A 17,363-nucleotide genomic window follows, 5' to 3' on the forward strand; every position below is an offset into this window, starting at 1 on the left:
ATTCACAAATACTTCTTTGAATCCAGGTAATGAATATTTTTATACGAGGACATATTAAATTATTAATTTTGAGTGGGACGCAAGGTTGCCAAACAATGTTTTAATTCGAAACCGAATTGGTTTTTAACCTTTGGCTTAGTTCTTCGTTGTAAAATCTTAAATTTTATATTGTTTTCAAGATTTCCTAATGTGTTTATGTTAAAAATAACAAAAGGTGAAATACTTATCTAATTCAAACTGCAGAAACAGAAATAAGGTGTATATTTATGTACTATATTTCTCCAATTCTAGGAGTAGCTTATGTCTTTCCTACATATATGTATGAATAGCTTGACACCTTAAATTGAGGTTATGTAGCGCATTGAGTGGACGCCCGTAGATGAAGGCAGTCAAATGGAGTAGAATGAAGAACAGCAGGGAGAACAGTGCTGCATTTCATCAATATACTTTAAATCTTTGAATCAATATTAGAAATAAACTAAAGAACAAGTAAGGAAGGCTAAGTTCGGGTGTAACCCAACATTACATACTCAGCTGAGAGCTATGGAGACAAAATAAGGTAAAGTCACCATGTAGGAAAATGAACCTAGGGTAACCCTGGAATGTGTTTGTATGACATGTGTATCAAATGGAAGGTATTAAAGAGTATTTTAGAAGGGCGTGGGCCTTATTGCTATAGGTGGACGCCTTTTCGAGATATCGCCATAAAGGTGGACCAGGGGTGACTCTAGAAATTGTTTGTAAGATATGGGTATCAAATGAAAGGTGTTAATGAGTATTTTAAAAGGGCGTGGGCCTTAGTTCTATAGGTGGACGCCTTTTCGAGATATCGTCATATCGGTGGACCAGGGGTGACTCTAGAAATTGTTTGTAAGATATGGGTATCAAATGAAAGGTGCTAATGAGTATTTTAAAAGGGCGTGGGCCTTAGTTCTATAGGTGGATGCCTTTTCGAGATATCGCCATAAAGGTGGAACAGGGGTGACTCTAGAATTTGTTTGTACGATATGGGTATCGAAAGAAAAGTGTTAATGAGTATTTTAAAAGGGCGTGGGCCTTAGTTCTATATGTGGACGCCTTTTCGAGATATCGCCATAAAAGTGGACCAGGGGTTACTCTAGAATTTATTTGTACGATATGGGTATCGAATGAAAAGTGTTAATGAGTATTTTAAAAGGGCGTGGGCCTAGTTCTATAGGTGGACGCCTTTTCAAAATATCGCCATAAAGGTGGACCAGGGGTGACTAGAATTTGTTTGTAAGATATGGGTATCAAATGAAAGGTGTTAATGAGTATTTTAAAAGGGCGTGGGCCTTAGTTCTATAGGTGGGCGCCTTTTCGAGATATCGCGATAAAGGTGGACCAGGGGTGACTCTAGAATTTGTTTGTAAGATATGGGTATCAAATGAAAGGTGGTAATGAGTATTTTAAAAGGGCGTGGGCCTTAGTTCTACAGGTGGACGCCTTTTCGAGATATCGCCATAAAGGTGGACCAGGAGTGACTATAGAATTTGTTTGTAAGATATGGGTATCGAATGAAAAGTGTTAATGAGCATTTTAAAAGGGCGTGGGCCTTTGTTCTATAGGTGGACGCCTTTTCGAGATATCGCCATAAAGGTGGACCAGGGGTGACTCTAGAATTTGCTTGTACGATATGGGTAGCAAATAAAAGGTGTTAATGAGTATTTTAAAAAGGCGTGGGCTTAGTTCTATAGGTGGACGCCTTTTCGAAATATCGCCATAAAGGTGGACCAGAGGTGACTCTAGAATTTTTTGTAAGATATGGGTATCAAATGAAAGGTGTTAATGAGCATTTTTAAACGGCGTGGGCCTTATTTCTATAGGTTGTCGCCTTTTCGAGATATCGCCATAAAGGTGGACCAGGGGTGACTCTAGAATTTGCTTGTACGATATGGGTAGCAAATGAAAGGTGTTAATGAGTATTTTAAAAGGACGTGGGCCTTAGTTCTTTAGGTGGACGCCTTTTCGATATATCGCCATAAAGGTGGACCAGGGGTGACTCTAGAATTCGTTTGTACGATATGGGTATCGAATGAAAAATGTTAAATAGTATTTTAAAAGGGAGTGGGCCCTAGTTCTATAGGTATACGCCTTTTCGAGATACCGCCATAAAAGTGGACCAGGGGTGACTCTAGAATGCGTTTGTACAATATGAGTATCAAACGAAAGGTGTTAATGAGTATTTTAAAAAGGAGTGGGCCTTAGTTCTATAGGTGGACGCCTTTTCGAGATATCGCCATAAAGATGGACCAGCGTGACTCTAGAATTTGTTTGTACGATATGGGTATCAAATGAAAGGTGTTAATGAGTATTTTAAAAGGGCGTGGGCCTTAGTTCTATAGGTGGACGCCTTTTCGAAATATCGCCATAAAGGTGGACCAGGGGTGACTCTAGAATTCGTTTGTACGATATGGGTATCGAATGAAAAATGTTAAAGAGTATTTTAAAAGGGAGTGGGCCTTAATTCTATAGGTAGACGCCTTTTCGAGATACCGCCATAAAAGTGGACCAGGGGTGACTCTAGAATGCGTTTGTACAATATGAGTATCAAACGAAAGGTGTTAATGAGTATTTTAAAAAGGAGTGGGCCTCAGTTCTATAGGTGGACGCCTTTTCGAAATATCGCCATAAAGGTGGACCAGGGGTGACTCTAGAATTTGTTTGTATGATATGGGTATCGAATGAAAAATGTTAAAGAGTATTTTAAAAGGGAGTGGGCCTTAGTTCTATAGGTATACGCCTTTTCGAGATACCGCCATAAAAGTGGACCAGGGGTGACTCTAGAGTGCGTTTGTACAATATGAGTATCAAATGAAAGGTGTTAATGAGTATTTTAAAAGGACGTGTTTGTAAGATATGGGTATCAAATGAAAGGTGTTAATGAGTATTTTAAAAGGACGTGGGCCTTAGTTCTTTAGGTGGACGCCTTTTCGAGATATCGCCATAAAGGTGGACCAGGGGTGACTCTAGAATGCGTTTGTACAGTATGAGTATCAAACGAAAGGTGTTAATGAGTATTGTTAATGTTAAAGGGTATTTTAAAAGGGAGTGGGCCTTAGTTCTATAGGTATACGCCTTTTCGAGATACCGCCATAAAGGTGGACCAAGGGTGACTCTAGAATGCGTTTGTACAGTATGAGTATCAAACGAAAGGTGTTAATGAGTATTTTAAAAAGGAGTGGGCCTTAGTTCTATAGGTGGACGCCTTTTCGAGATATTGCCATAAAGGTGGACCAGTGTGACTCTAGAATTTGTTTGTATGATATGGGTATCGAATGAAAAATGTTAAAGGGTATTTTAAAAGGGAGTGGGCCTTAGTTCTATAGGTATACGCCTTTTCGAGATACCGCCATAAAAGTGGACCAGGGGTGACTCTAGAGTGAGTTTGTACAATATGAGTATCAAACGAAAGGTGTTAATGAGTATTTTAAAAAGGAGTGGGCCTTAGTTCTATAGGTGGACGCCTTTTCGAAATATCGCCATAAAGGTGGACCATCGTGACTCTAGAATTTGTTTGTATGATATGGGTATCGAATGAAAAATGTTAAAGAGTATTTTAAAAGGGAGTGGGCCTTAGTTCTATAATTATACGCCTTTTCGAGATACCGCCATAAAAGTGGACCAGGGGTGACTCTAGAGTGCGTTTGTACAATATGAGTATCAAACGAAAGGTGTTAATGAGTATTTTAAAAAGGAGTGGGCCTTACTTCTATAGGTGGACATCTTTTCGAGATATCGCCATAAAGGTGGACCCGCGTGACTCTAGAATTTGTTTGTATGATATGGGTATCGAATGAAAAATGTTAAAGAGTATTTTAAAAGGGAGTGGGCCTTAGTTCTATAGGTATACGCCTTTTCGAGATACCGCCATAAAAGTGGACCAGGGGTGACAATATGAGTATCAAACGAAAGGTATTAATGAGTATTTTAAAAAGGAGTGGGCCTTAGTTCTATAGGTGGACGCCTTTTCGAAATATCGCCATAAAGGTGGACCAGGGGTGACTCTAGAATTTATTTGTAAGATATGGGTATAAAATGAAAGGTGTTAATGAGTATTTTAAAAGGACGTGTTTGTAAGATATGGGTATCAAATGAAAGGTGTTAATGAGTATTTTAAGAGGACGTGGGCCTTAGTTCTTTAGGTGGACGCCTTTTCGAGATATCGCCATAAAGGTGGACCAGGGGTGACTCTAGAATGCGTTTGTACAATATGAGTATCAAACGATAGGTGTTAATGAGTATTTTAAAAAGGAGTGGGCCTTAGTTCTATAGGTGGACGCCTTTTCGAAATATCGCCATAAAGGTGGACCAGGGGTGACTCTAGAATTTATTTGTAAGATATGGGTATAAAATGAAAGGTGTTAATGAGTATTTTAAAAGGACGTGTTTGTAAGATATGGGTATCAAATGAAAGGTGTTAATGAGTATTTTAAGAGGACGTGGGCCTTAGTTCTTTAGGTGGACGCCTTTTCGAGATATCGCCATAAAGGTGGACCAGGGGTGACTCTAGAATGCGTTTGTACAATATGAGTATCAAACGATAGGTGTTAATGAGTATTTTAAAAAGGAGTGGGCCTTAGTTCTATAGGTGGACGCCTTTTCGAGATATCGCCATAAAGGTGGACCAGCGTGACTCTAGAATTTGTGTGTATGATATGGGTATCGAATGAAAAATGTTAAAGAGTATTTTAAAAGGGAGTGGGCCTTAGTTCTATAGGTATACGCCTTTTCGAGATACCGCCATAAAAGTGGACCAGGGGTGACTCTAGAGTGCGTTTGTACAATACGAGTATCAAACGAATGGTGTTAATGAGTATTTTAAAAAGGAGTGGGCCTTAGTTCTATAGGTGGGCGCCTTTTCGAAATATTGCCATAAAGGTGGACCAGCGTGACTCTAGAATTTGTTTGTATGATATGGGTATCGAATGACAAATGTTAAAGAGTATTTTAACTCTTTCGGGGCGGTGGTATGAAATTTATACCACTTATTCAAATATTTTTCCTGCATTTTATGCGCAATGGTATACTTCGTTTACCACTTATGCAGGCAAATTTAAGCTTATATTTTCTAAAAAAAAATATAACAAGTGTGTGAAAGAGATACATATATATGTTTTTTATGTACAAAATGAGTAAAATAGTAAAGTATTGAAGTGTTACTGAGAATTTATCATATTTTGTAAATAAAAGCACGTGCAGCATCGGCTTCCTGCAATTTAAGAAAAATAAAGTGTTTTGAATTAATTACTCAGCCAGTGGAATAAAAATAAACAAAAGTGTTAGCGTGGAAAGTGTTTAAAGTTGCTGGTATAAAAAGTATACCACCGCGCATTATATACGTACTTGAATGACAATGGCTAAAAAACTTAAGCAGGGTGATATATTCAAAATATTGGAAGATTTATCTAAATTTCATGATCCTAGTAAATTTGTAAAGGACCAACAACGCCAAAGCGATGGTTCTCCCAAAGAAATCGAAAAGCCTGAAATAATACACGACTATAACATGCACATGAATAATGTTGACAAGTTAGATCAGCTAAAGAAGTACTACGAGCTGAATAGAAAAAGCCGCAAGTGGTGGCACCGAATATTTTTTCACTTTCTTGATGTTGCAGCAGTGAATTCTTTTATTATTTCTAAAAGTCTAGGGTACCACTTACCCCTTAACGACTTTAAACTTGATTTGATTTCAATACTATGCAGTTCAGCATCACCACCTACTCTTGGAACCAAAAATAAAAAGCAAGATAGAGTCCGCATAAAGAAAAACAAACCCTATGTAGATCCAAGCCTATGATCCTCGTCATCCCACCAACCAGTCAGATCAACCTTACGTAGATGTGCGTACTGCAGCACGACAAGCCACCAAAGAAGGACTCAGTGGATGTGCTCCACTTGTAATGTGCCACTTTGCCTCAGAAATACAAAAACTTGCTTCAATGAGTTTCATAAGTAATCCTCGCATGCTATGCGCGATGGTATAAAAATCGCACCACATCCTTGTGCAAAATCCTGTAAGGATACAATTTTTTTTTTACATTTTCTTCACTAAATGTCTTAATTAAATGAAATAATATAATCTTTGTGTTTAATTTTTAGCGATTTGTTTCAGTGCCCCGGAAAGAGTTAAAAGGGAGTGGGCCTTAGTTCTATAGGTATACGCCTTTTCGAGATACCGCCATAAAAGTGGACCAGGGGTGACTCTAGAGTGCGTTTGTACAATATGAGTATCAAATGAAAGGTGTTAATGAGTATTTTAAAAGGACGTGTTTGTAAGATATGGGTATCAAATGAAAGGTGTTAATGAGTATTTTAAAAGGACGTGGGCCTTAGTTCTTTAGGTGGAAGCTTTTTCGAGATATCGCCATAAAGGTGGACTCTATAATGCGTTTGTACAATATGAGTATCAAACGAAAGGTGTTAATGAGTATTTTAAAAAGGAGTGGGCCTTAGTTCTATAGGTGGACGCCTTTTCGAGATATTGCCGTAAAGGTGGACCAGCGTGACTCTAGAATTTGTTTGTATGATATTGGTATCGAATGAAAAATGTTAAAGAGTATTTTAAAAGGGAGTGGGCCTTAGTTCTATAGGTATACGCCTTTTCGAGATACCGCCATAAAAGTGGACCAGGGGTGACTCTAGAGTGAGTTTGTACAATATGAGTATCAAACGAAAGGTGTTAATGAGTATTTTAAAAAGGAGTGGGCCTTAGTTCTATAGGTGGACGCCTTTTCGAAATATCGCCATAAAGGTGGACCAGCGTGACTCTAGAATTTGTTTGTATGATATGGGTATCAAATGAAAGGTGTTAAAGAGTATTTTAAAAGGGAGTGGGCCTTAGTTCTATAGGTGGACGCCTTTTCGAAATATTGCCATAAAGGTGGACCAGCGTGACTCTAGAATTTGTTTGTATGATATGGGTATCGAATGAAAAATGTTAAAGAGTATTTTAAAAGGGAGTGGGCCTTAGTTCTATAGGTATACGCCTTTTCGAGATACCGCCATAAAAGTGGACCAGGGGTGACTCTAGAGTGCGTTTGTACAATATGAGTATCAAACAAAAGGTATCAATGAGTATTTTAAAAAGGAGTGGGCCTTAGTTCTATAGGTGGACGCCTTTTCGAAATATCGCCATAAAGGTGGACCAGGGGTGACTCTAGAATTTATTTGTAAGATATGGGTATCAAATGAAAGGTGTTAATGAGTATTTTAAAAGGGCGTGGTCCTTAGTTCTATAGGTGGACGCCTTTTCGAGATATCGCCATAAAGGTGGACCAGGTGTGACTCTAGAATTTGTTTGTAAGATATGGGTATCAAATGAAAGGTGTTAATGAGTATTTTAAAAGGACGTGTTTGTAAGATATGGGTATCAAATGAAAGTTGTTAATGAGTATTTTAAAAGGACGTGGGCCTTAGTTCTTTAGGTGGACGCCTTTTCGAGATATCGCCATAAAGGTGGACCAGGGGTTACTCTAGAATTTGTTTGTACGATATGGGTATCAAATGAAAGGTGTTAGTGAGTATTTTAAAAGGGCGTGGGCCTTAGTTCCATATGTGGACGCCTTTTCGAAATATCTCCATAAAGGTGGACCAGGGGTGACTCTAGAATTTGTTTGTACGATATGGGTATCAAATGAAAGGTGTTAATGAGTATTTTAAAAGGGCGTGGGCCTTAGTTCTTTAGGTGGACGCCTTTTCGAGATATCGCCATAAAGGTGGACCAGGGGTGACTCTAGAGTGCGTTTGTACAATATGAGTATCAAACGAAAGGTGTTAAAGAGTATTTTAAAAAGGAGTGGGCCTTAGTTCTATAGGTGGACCAGCGTGACTCTAGAATTTGTTTGTACGATATGGGTATCAAATGAAAGGTGTTAGTGAGTATTTTAAAAGGGCGTGGGCCTTAGTTCCATATGTGGACGCCTTTTCGAAATATCTCCATAAAGGTGGACCAGGGGTGACTCTAGAATTTGTTTGTACGATATGGGTATCAAATGAAAGGTGTTAATGAGTATTTTAAAAGGGCGTGGGCCTTAGTTCTTTAGGTGGACGCCTTTTCGAGATATCGCCATAAAGGTGGACCAGGGGTGACTCTAGAACTCGTTTGTACGTTATGGGTATCGAATGAAAAATGTTAAAGAGTATTGTTACGAATATTAGCAAAACTAAGGAGTGTTGCCGTCTCTAAGCCCATGCTAAGCAGTGACGTGAATGCACATCAACAATTCAATCATTATGTATCTACATAAACGAAACAATAACTGCGTCTACATATATGTACCATGTACGTATACAAGCAGGGGAGAGTCAATGCACTAACCCATGCATATATCTGAGATACTCCTATAAGTATGCAATGAAAAAAACTATAAACTTGTGCAATTGTAGTTACAGCTGAGAAGTTTGAGAGCTACTGGACTAGTAGATTCTGGAAGCGCCTAGAAGATGTATATAATTGTGCAATTGTAGTTTCAGCTGAGAAGTTTGAGAGCTCATGGACAATGCTAGTAGATTCTAGAAGATGCGAACGAGGAAACCAGAGAGTATAAAAAGGCACAGATGTAGAGGCGCTGGAATTCACTTTGATTTGAGTTGTCAAGCAGTTACGACTAAGACGATATCTAGCAATAGCAGTATTATTTTGAAAGTCAGTTTCCTTTAAGCTATCAGTTTGGTTATTAAGCTATTCGTTGCACAATGTGAGTGTTATTGTGAAGTATTTTAATAAAGGCCATTTTTCCATTATTCAATATTGGAGTTATTTATTCAACAGTTTAGCGATACGAACCTAGCAAAAGGGCGAATAAGAGGATTTGCAAGTAAAATCGTTACAATTGGTGTCAGAAGAGGGATTTTTGAGTAAATTCCGAAGATTGGGAATACAACTTGGACATGGAAAGATCAGTGAATTGAAGCTCCAGCAACTGAAAAGGGAGTTGGAGAGCCGTGGATTAAATACAACCGGCAATAAGATCGAACTTCAAGCACGGCTACGAGAGGTAATGGAGTCGCAAGGAATTGATGTGGCAGAGTTTGTCTTTTATCCTGATGGGGACGAAACAACAACAAAAATTGAAGAGAAAACCGAAACATTGCTGACAGTTACGAGCACAGACTTGAACATGATATTGGCTGCAATAACTGCTCAAACATCGACAGTGGCATCTCAGCTGGAATCGCAGGAGACACGTTTAACATCCAAGATGGAAGAACAGAAAACGTATAAGTCATCACAATTGGAATCGCAGGAGACACGCATAACATCGAAGATTGAAGCACAAGAAACGCGTATGGTAGAAATGCCGACACAGATTCCATCAAAGATGGAGACACAACTGAAAAAACAAGAGTCACGCATAACAGTACAACTCGAAGCGCAAGAGGCGCGTATATCATCAAAACTCGAAGCACGTATGGACGAGAAAATAACGCAGTTTGAGGAAAAAATCGAAGCCGAGGTGGATGCTTTGAGAGGTCGTATACAAGAGTTGCAATTAAACCGCCCGGCTGCTTCAGCGAGTAATACGAAGGTAAAAACTCCATCTTTTGACGGTTCTGTTCCTTTCCAGGTCTTCAAGCTACAGTTTGAGAAGACCGCAGCAGTGAACAACTGGAATGCTGAAGATAAAGTTGCTGCACTGTTCGTGGCATTGAAGGGGCCAGCAGCGGAAATCCTACAGACGATTCCCGAAGGAGAGCGGAACAATTATGAAGCATTGATGGCTGCTGTAGAACTACGTTATGGAAGCGAGCATAGAAAACAGATATTCCAAATTGAGTTTCAAAACCGCTACCAAAAAGCAAATGATACATTGCAGGAGTTTGCCTCAGATATTGAAAGATTGGCTCATCTTGCAAATGCGGACGCACCCGTGGAATACACTGAAAGGGTAAAAATCCAGAGTTTCATAAATGGCATACGGGACGTGGAAACGAAGCGAGCTACATACGAAAACCCAAAGCTGACATTTGCTGAAACGGTATCACATGCACTGACCCAGGAAACGGCCTCACTATTGAGTAAACCAGCATACAAAGCTCATCGTGTGGAAGTGGAAAGACCAGATTGGGTAGACACAATTTTGGAAGCACTGAAGGGATCACAACAGAAAAATGCCGGAGTTATTAAATGTTTCAAGTGCGGCAACCCAGATCATATTGCAAGACATTGCAGCAGCGGTCCCAATAGCTCCAACAATGTGGGTGGTCGTAAACGCAGAGCAGAAGGTGATGAGCAAATCTCCAAGACCACTCAATCGTTAAACTAAATCGAGTCAGCCGCAAGGGGCGACAGCTGGCTCCCGCAATTGAATGCCCCATAATCTCTATCTCGCAGATTGGAAGAAGATCGAGCAATCTTACTGTTGAATGACGTAACGAAAAAGGATAGCTACCCATTGCCAAGAATTGACGACACTCTGGACTCGCTATCTGGTACGAAATGGTTTTCCACGCTGGACTTGAAAAGCGGCTACTGGCAAGTGGAAGTGAAGGAGGAAGATAAAGAGAAAACAGCCTTCAGTGTCGGTGATGGTCTTTGGCAATTTACAGTGATGCCTTTTGGGCTGTGTAATGCACCAGCTACTTTTGAGAGACTCATTGACCAGGTACTGAAAGGACTACATTGGAAAACATGCTTGGTGTACCTGGACGACATCATCGTATTGGGCAAGAATTTTGATGAACATCTTAGGAACTTGGAGGAAGTTTTCCAAAGAATAGCTGGCGCTGGTCTGAAGTTAAGTCCCAAAAAGTGTGCGCTGTTTAAAAAGAAAGTAAATTATTTGGGTCACACGGTAACGACAGAGGGCATCTGCACTGCGAACGAAAAGATAGAGGCTGTAAAGGATTGGCCAAGACCACAGAACCTACATGAATTAAGAAGTTTTCTTGGGCTGTGTACATATTACCGCCGATTTGTACCAAATTTTTCCAGCGTAGCCCATAGCCTCCATGAGCTTACAAGAAAAAATAAATCTTTTGAATGGAAGAAGTAGCAAGAAGTGGCTTTCCAAACATTGAAGGAGCGTTTGTGCACTGCACCAATGTTAGCATATCCGATTCCAGGAGCAACATTTATTCTAGATACAGATGCGAGTGGATATGCTATAGGAGGCGTTTTATCACAACTGGTCAATGGACAGGAGAAGGTAGTTGCATATTACAGCCGTTCGATTGGGAAACCAGAGAGAAACTACTGTGTTACGCGGAGAGAGCTGTTGGCATTGGTAGAGTGCATTAAAAATTTTCACAAATACCTCTACGGCCAGCGATTCCGTGTCAGAACAGATAACGCAGCGTTGAAATGGCCTCTGCAGTTCCGTAATCCGGAAGGACAATTGGCACGGTGGATCGATCGACTACAAAGCTATGACTTTTCCATTGAGCATCGAAAAGGTAGTACCCATGGAAATGCCGATGCAATGTCACGAAGGCCATGTAGTTTGGAATGCAAGCACTGTTCAAAGGCCGAGGCTAAAGAAGACATTATAGATGTCCGTCTAATGACTATAACGTGTACGGATGAATGGGACAAGGAACAACTAAGAAAGTGTCAGCTAGAAGATACAGATCTGTCACATGTTATGCAAGGGCTCGAACGAAACGAAAGACCAAGCAGAGAGGAGATGTCAGCAGAGAGTCCCATTGCGAAGTCATATTGGGCACAGTGGAACAGTTTAGAATTGATATCCGGTTGCTTGCATAGAGTATGGGAGAGTGAGGATGGTCAATGCAAGAAGAAATTGATAGTTGTTCCCAGAAAGAGGATTCCTGACGTGCTCAGCGAGCTGCACAATGGTCCAAGTGGAGGTCATCTTGGAATCACGAAAACACTCGAGAAAATTAAGCAGAGATTCTATTGGGTTGGTTGCCGTCAGTCGGTCACCGAGTGGATTGCCAACTGCGAGGTATGCAACAGAGCGAAAGGACCCAAAACCCAAGTCATGGTCAGATGAAGCAGTATATTTCAGGTGCACCATTTGAAAGGATCGCCATGGATGTCGCAGGTCCATTTCCTACTAGCAACCGCGGAAACAAATACGTACTGGTGGTTATGGATTATTTCAGTAAATGGCCAGAGGTATACCCAATCCCAAACCAAGAAGCAGAAACAGTGGCAGAAGTGGTTAAAAACGAATGGGTTGCAAGGTATGGTGTACCAATGGAGTTACATTCTGACCAAGGCAGGAATTTTGAATCAGCTGTGTTCCAAGAAATGTGCAAGAAGTTGGGCATTCGAAAAACACGGACAACTGCATTGCATCCTCAGTCCGATGGTATGGTGGAACGCTTCAATAGAACATTGGAGGAGCATTTAAGGAAAGTAGTAGACAAGTACCATAAGGACTGGGATACACACATATCGTTATTCTTGATGGCCTACCGATCGGCAGTACAGACACAACGGGCCAAACTCCCGCAAAGGTAATTTTTGGCAATGACCTTCGACTGCAATCTGATTTGAAGTATGCGATAGATGCCGATGCGGAGAGGAATGTCAAGAAATCCACTGGTGTCTTGGAAGAAGAGCTGAGAGAGATACACGATCTGGTAAGGCAACGAGCAAAGATTATGAGTGACAAGATGAAAGCGAGGTACGATAAAGCAATTAATTCGGAAGGGTTTCAGGAAGGAGATTTGGTGCTGCTATACAACCCACAACTAAAATAAGGTTTGTCCCCGAAATTGCAGTGTAACTGGGAAGGCCCATACAAAGTTGTAAAACGGATTAACGATGTAGTGTACCGCATACAAACCATTGGCAAACCACGAACCAAAATTAAAGTGGTTCATTTGGAGAGGCTAGCAGCGGTTAAATCGAGAGATTTGTCTAATCGGGACGATCAGACTTAGGGCAGTGTTACGAATATTAGCAAAACTAAGGAGTGTTGCCGTCTCTAAGCCGATGCTAAGCAGTGACGTGAACGCACATCAATAATTCAATCATTATGTATCTACATAAACGAAACAATAACTGCGTCTACATATATGTACCATGTACGTATACAAGCAGCGGAGAGTCAATGCACTAACACATGCATATATCTGAGATACTCCTATAAGTATGCAATGAGAAAAACTATAAACTTGTGCAATTTTAGTTACAGCTGAGAAGTTTGAGAGCTACTGGACTAGTAGATTCTGGAAGCGCCTAGAAGATGTATAAAATTGTGCAATTTTAGTTACAGCTGAGAAGTTTGAGAGCTCATGGACAATGCTAGTAGATTCTAGAAGATGCGAACGAGGAAACCAGAAAGTATAAAAAGGCGCAGATGTAGAGGCACTGGAATTCAGTTTGATTTGAGTTGTCAAGCAGTTACGACTAAGACGATATCTAGCGAGCAATAGCAGTATTATTTTGAAATTCAGTTTCCTTTAAGCTATTCGTTGCACAGTTTGAGTGTTATTGTGAAGTATTTTAATAAAGGCCATTTTTCCATTATTCAATATTGGAGTTATTTATTCAACAGTTCAGCGATACGAACCTAGCAAAAGGGCAAATAAGAGGATTTGCAGAAAATTCGTTACAGTATTTTAAAAGGGAGTGGGCCTTAGTTCTATAGGTAGACGCCTTTTCGATATACCGCCCTAAAAGTGGACCAGGGGTGACTCTAGAATGCGTTTGTACAATATGAGTATCAAACGAAAGGTGTTAATGAGTATTTTAAAAGGGCGTGGGCTTAGTTCTATAGGTGAACGCCTTTTCGAAATATCGCCATAAAGGTGGACCAAGGGTGACTCTAGAATATGTTTGTAAGGTATGGGTATCAAATGAAAGGTGTTAATGAGTATTGTAAAAGGGCGAGGGCCTTAGTTCTATAGGTGGACGCCTTTTCGAGATAGCGCCATATAGGTCGACCAGGGGTGACTGTAGAATTTGTTTGTAAGATATGGGTATCAAATTAAAGGTGTTAGCGAGTATTTTAAAAGGGCGTGGGCTTTAGGTCTATAGGTAGACGCCTTTTCGAGATACCGCCATAAAAGTGGACCAGGGGTGACTCTACAATGCGTTTGTACAATATGAGTATCAAACGAAAGGTGTTAATGAGTATTTTAAAAATGAGTGGGCCTTAGTTCTATAGGTGGACGCCTTTTCGAGATATCGCCATAAAGGTGGACCAGCGTGACTCTAGAATTTGTTTGTACGATATGGGTATCAAATGAAAGGTGTTAATTAGTATTTTAAAAGGGCGTGGGCTTAGTTCTATAGGTGAAAGCCTTTTCGAAATATCGCCATAAAGGTGGACCAAGGGTGACTCTAGAATATGTTTGTAAGATATGGGTATCAAATGAAAGGTGTTAATGAGTAATTTAAAGGGGCGAGGGCCTTAGTTCTATAGGTGAACTCCTTTTCGAGATATCGCCATAAAGGTGGACCAGGGGTGACTCTAGAATTTGTTTGTACGATAAACGTATCGAATGAAAAATGTTAAAGAGTATTTTAAAATGGAGTGGGCCTTAGTTCTATAGGTATAAGCCTTTTCGAGATACCGCCATAAAAGTGGACCAGGGGTGACTCTAGAATTCGTTTGTACAATATGAGTATCAAACGAAAGGTGTTAATGAGTATTTTAAAAAGTGGTGGGCTTAGTTCTATAGGTGAACGCCTTTTCGAAATATCGCCATAAAGGTGGACCAGGGGTGACTCTAGAATATGTTTGTAAGATATGGGTATCAAATGAAAGGTGTTAATGAGTATTTTAAAAGGACGAGGGCCTTAGTTCTATAGGTGGACGCCTTTTCGAGATACTGCCATAAAAGTGGACCAGGGGTGACTCTAGAATGCGTTTGTAAAATATGAGTATCAAACGAAAGGTGTTAATGAGTATTTTAAAAGGGCGTAGGCTTAGTTCTATAGGTGAACGCCTTCTCGAAATATCGCCATAAAGGTGGACCAGGGGTGACTCTAGAATATGTTTGTAAGATATGGGTATCAAATGAAAGGTGATAATGAGTATTTTAAAAGGGCGAGGGCCTTAGTTCTATAGGTGGACGCCTTTTCCAGATATCGCCGTAAAGGTGGACCAGGGGTGACTCTAGAATTTGTTTGTAAGATATGGGTATCAAATGAAAGGTGTTAATGAGTATTTTAAAAGGGCGTGGGCCTTAGTTCTATAGGGGGACGCCTTTTGGAAATATCGCCATAAAGGTGGACCAGGGGTGACCCTAGAATTCGTTTGTACGATATGGGTATCGAATGAAAAATGTTAAAGAGTATTTTAAAAGGGAGTGGGCCTTAGTTCTATAGGTGGACGCCTTTTCGAGATATCGCCATAAAGGTGGATCAGGGGTGACTCTAGAATTCGTTTGTACGATATGGGTATCAAATAAAAGGTGTTAATGAGCATTTTAAAAGGGCGTGGGCCTTAGTTCTATAGGGGGACGCCTTTTGGAGATATCGCCATAAAGGTGGACCAGCGTGACTCTAGAATTTGTTTGTACGATATGGGTATCAAATGAAAGGTGTTAATGAGTATTTTAAAAGGGCGTGTGCCTTAGTTCTTTAGGTGGACGCCTTTTCGAGATATCGCCATAAAGGTGGACCAGGGGTGACTCTAGAATTCGTTTGTACGATATGGGTATCGAATGAAAAATGTTAAAGAGTATTTTAAAAGGGAGTGGGCCTTAGTTCTATAGGTAGACGCCTTTTCGAGATACCGCCATAAAAGTGGACCAGGGGTGACTCTAGAATGCCTTTGTACAATATGAGTATCAAACGAAAGGTGTTAATGAGTATTTTAACAAGTAAGAAAGGCTAAGTTCGGGTGTAACCGAACATTACATACTCAGTTGAGAGCTATGGAGACAAAATAAAGAAAATCACCATGTAGGAAAATGAACCTAGGGTAACCCTGGAATGTGGTTGTATGATTGTGTATCAAATGGAAGGTATTAAAGAGTATTTTAAGAGAGAGTAGGCCATAGTTCTATGAATGGACGCCATTTAGGGATATCGCCATAAAGGTGGACCAGGGCTGACTCTAGAATTTGTTTGTACGATATGGGTATCAAATGAAAGGTGTTACTGAGCATTTTAAAAGGGAGCGGGCCTTAGGTCTATCGGAGGACGCCTTTTTGAGATATCGCCATTAAGGTGGGCCAGGGGTAACTCTAGAATGTGTTTGTGCGATATGTGTATCAAATGAAAGGTGGTAATGAGTATTTTAAAAGGGAATGGGCTTTAGTTCTATAGGTGAACGCCTTTTCGAGAAATCGCCATAAAGGTGGAATGTTTGTACGATATGGGTATCAAACGAAAGGTGTTACTGAGCATTTTAAGAGGGAGTGGGCATTAGGTCTATGGGTGGACGCCTTTTTGAGATATCGCCATTAGGGTGGGCCAGGGGTGACTCTAGAATGTTTGTACGGTATGGATATCAAATTAAAGGTATTAATGAGAGTTTTAAAAGCGAGTGACCCTTAGATGTATATGTGAAGGCGTTTTCGCGATATCGACCAAAATGTGGACCAGGTGATCCAGAAAATCATCTGTCGGGTACTGCTAATTTATTTATATATGCAATACCACTAACAGTATTCCTGCCAAGATTCCAAACGCTGTTGATTTCGCCTTGTAGAACTTTTTCATTTTCTTCTACTTAATATGGTAGGTGTCACACCCATTTTACAAAGTTTTTTCCAAAGTTATATTTTGCGTCAATAAACCAATACAATTACCATGTTTCATCCCTTTTTTCGTATTTGGTATAGAATTATGGTATTTTTTTCATTTTTCGTAATTTTCGATATCGATAAAGTGGGCGTGGTTATGGTCGGATTTCGGCCATTTTTTATACCAAGATAAAGTGAGTTCAGGTAAGTACGTGGACTAAGTTTAGTAAAGATATATCGGTTTTTGCTCAAGTTATTGTGTTAACGGCCGAGAGGAAGGCCAGACGGTGGACTGTGTACAAAAACTGGGCGTGGCTTCCACCGATTTCACCCATTTTCACAGAAAACAGTTACCGTCATAGAGTCTATGCCCCTACCAAATTTAAGAAGGATTGGTAAATTTTTGTTCGACTTATGGCATTAAAAGTATTCTAGACAAACTAAATGAAAATGGGCGGAGCCACGCCCATTTTGAAATTTTCTTTTTTTTTTGTATTTTGTTGCATCATATCATTACTGGAGTTGAATTTTGACTTAATTTACTTATATACAGTAAAGATATTAAATTTTTTGTTAAAATTTGAATTTAAAAAAAAAATTTTTAAAAAGTGGGCGTGTTCTTCATCCAATTTTGCTAATTTTTATTTAGCACATATATAGTAATAGTAGTAAGGTTCCTGCCAAATTTCATCATGATATCTTCAACGACTGCCAAATTACACCTTGCA

General features: G+C 39.9%; 1 protein-coding gene across 7 annotated transcripts in view; it reads right to left on the reverse strand.

Annotated features, from left to right (window-relative positions):
• Positions 1 to 17,363, reverse strand: part of pigs (pickled eggs) — a 618,878-nt gene that overhangs the window by 103,904 nt on the left and 497,611 nt on the right. The window lies entirely within an intron of this gene.

Source organism: Eurosta solidaginis, chromosome 4, assembly GCF_040869045.1.
Source record: "Eurosta solidaginis isolate ZX-2024a chromosome 4, ASM4086904v1, whole genome shotgun sequence".
NCBI lineage: Eukaryota > Metazoa > Arthropoda > Insecta > Diptera > Tephritidae > Eurosta > Eurosta solidaginis.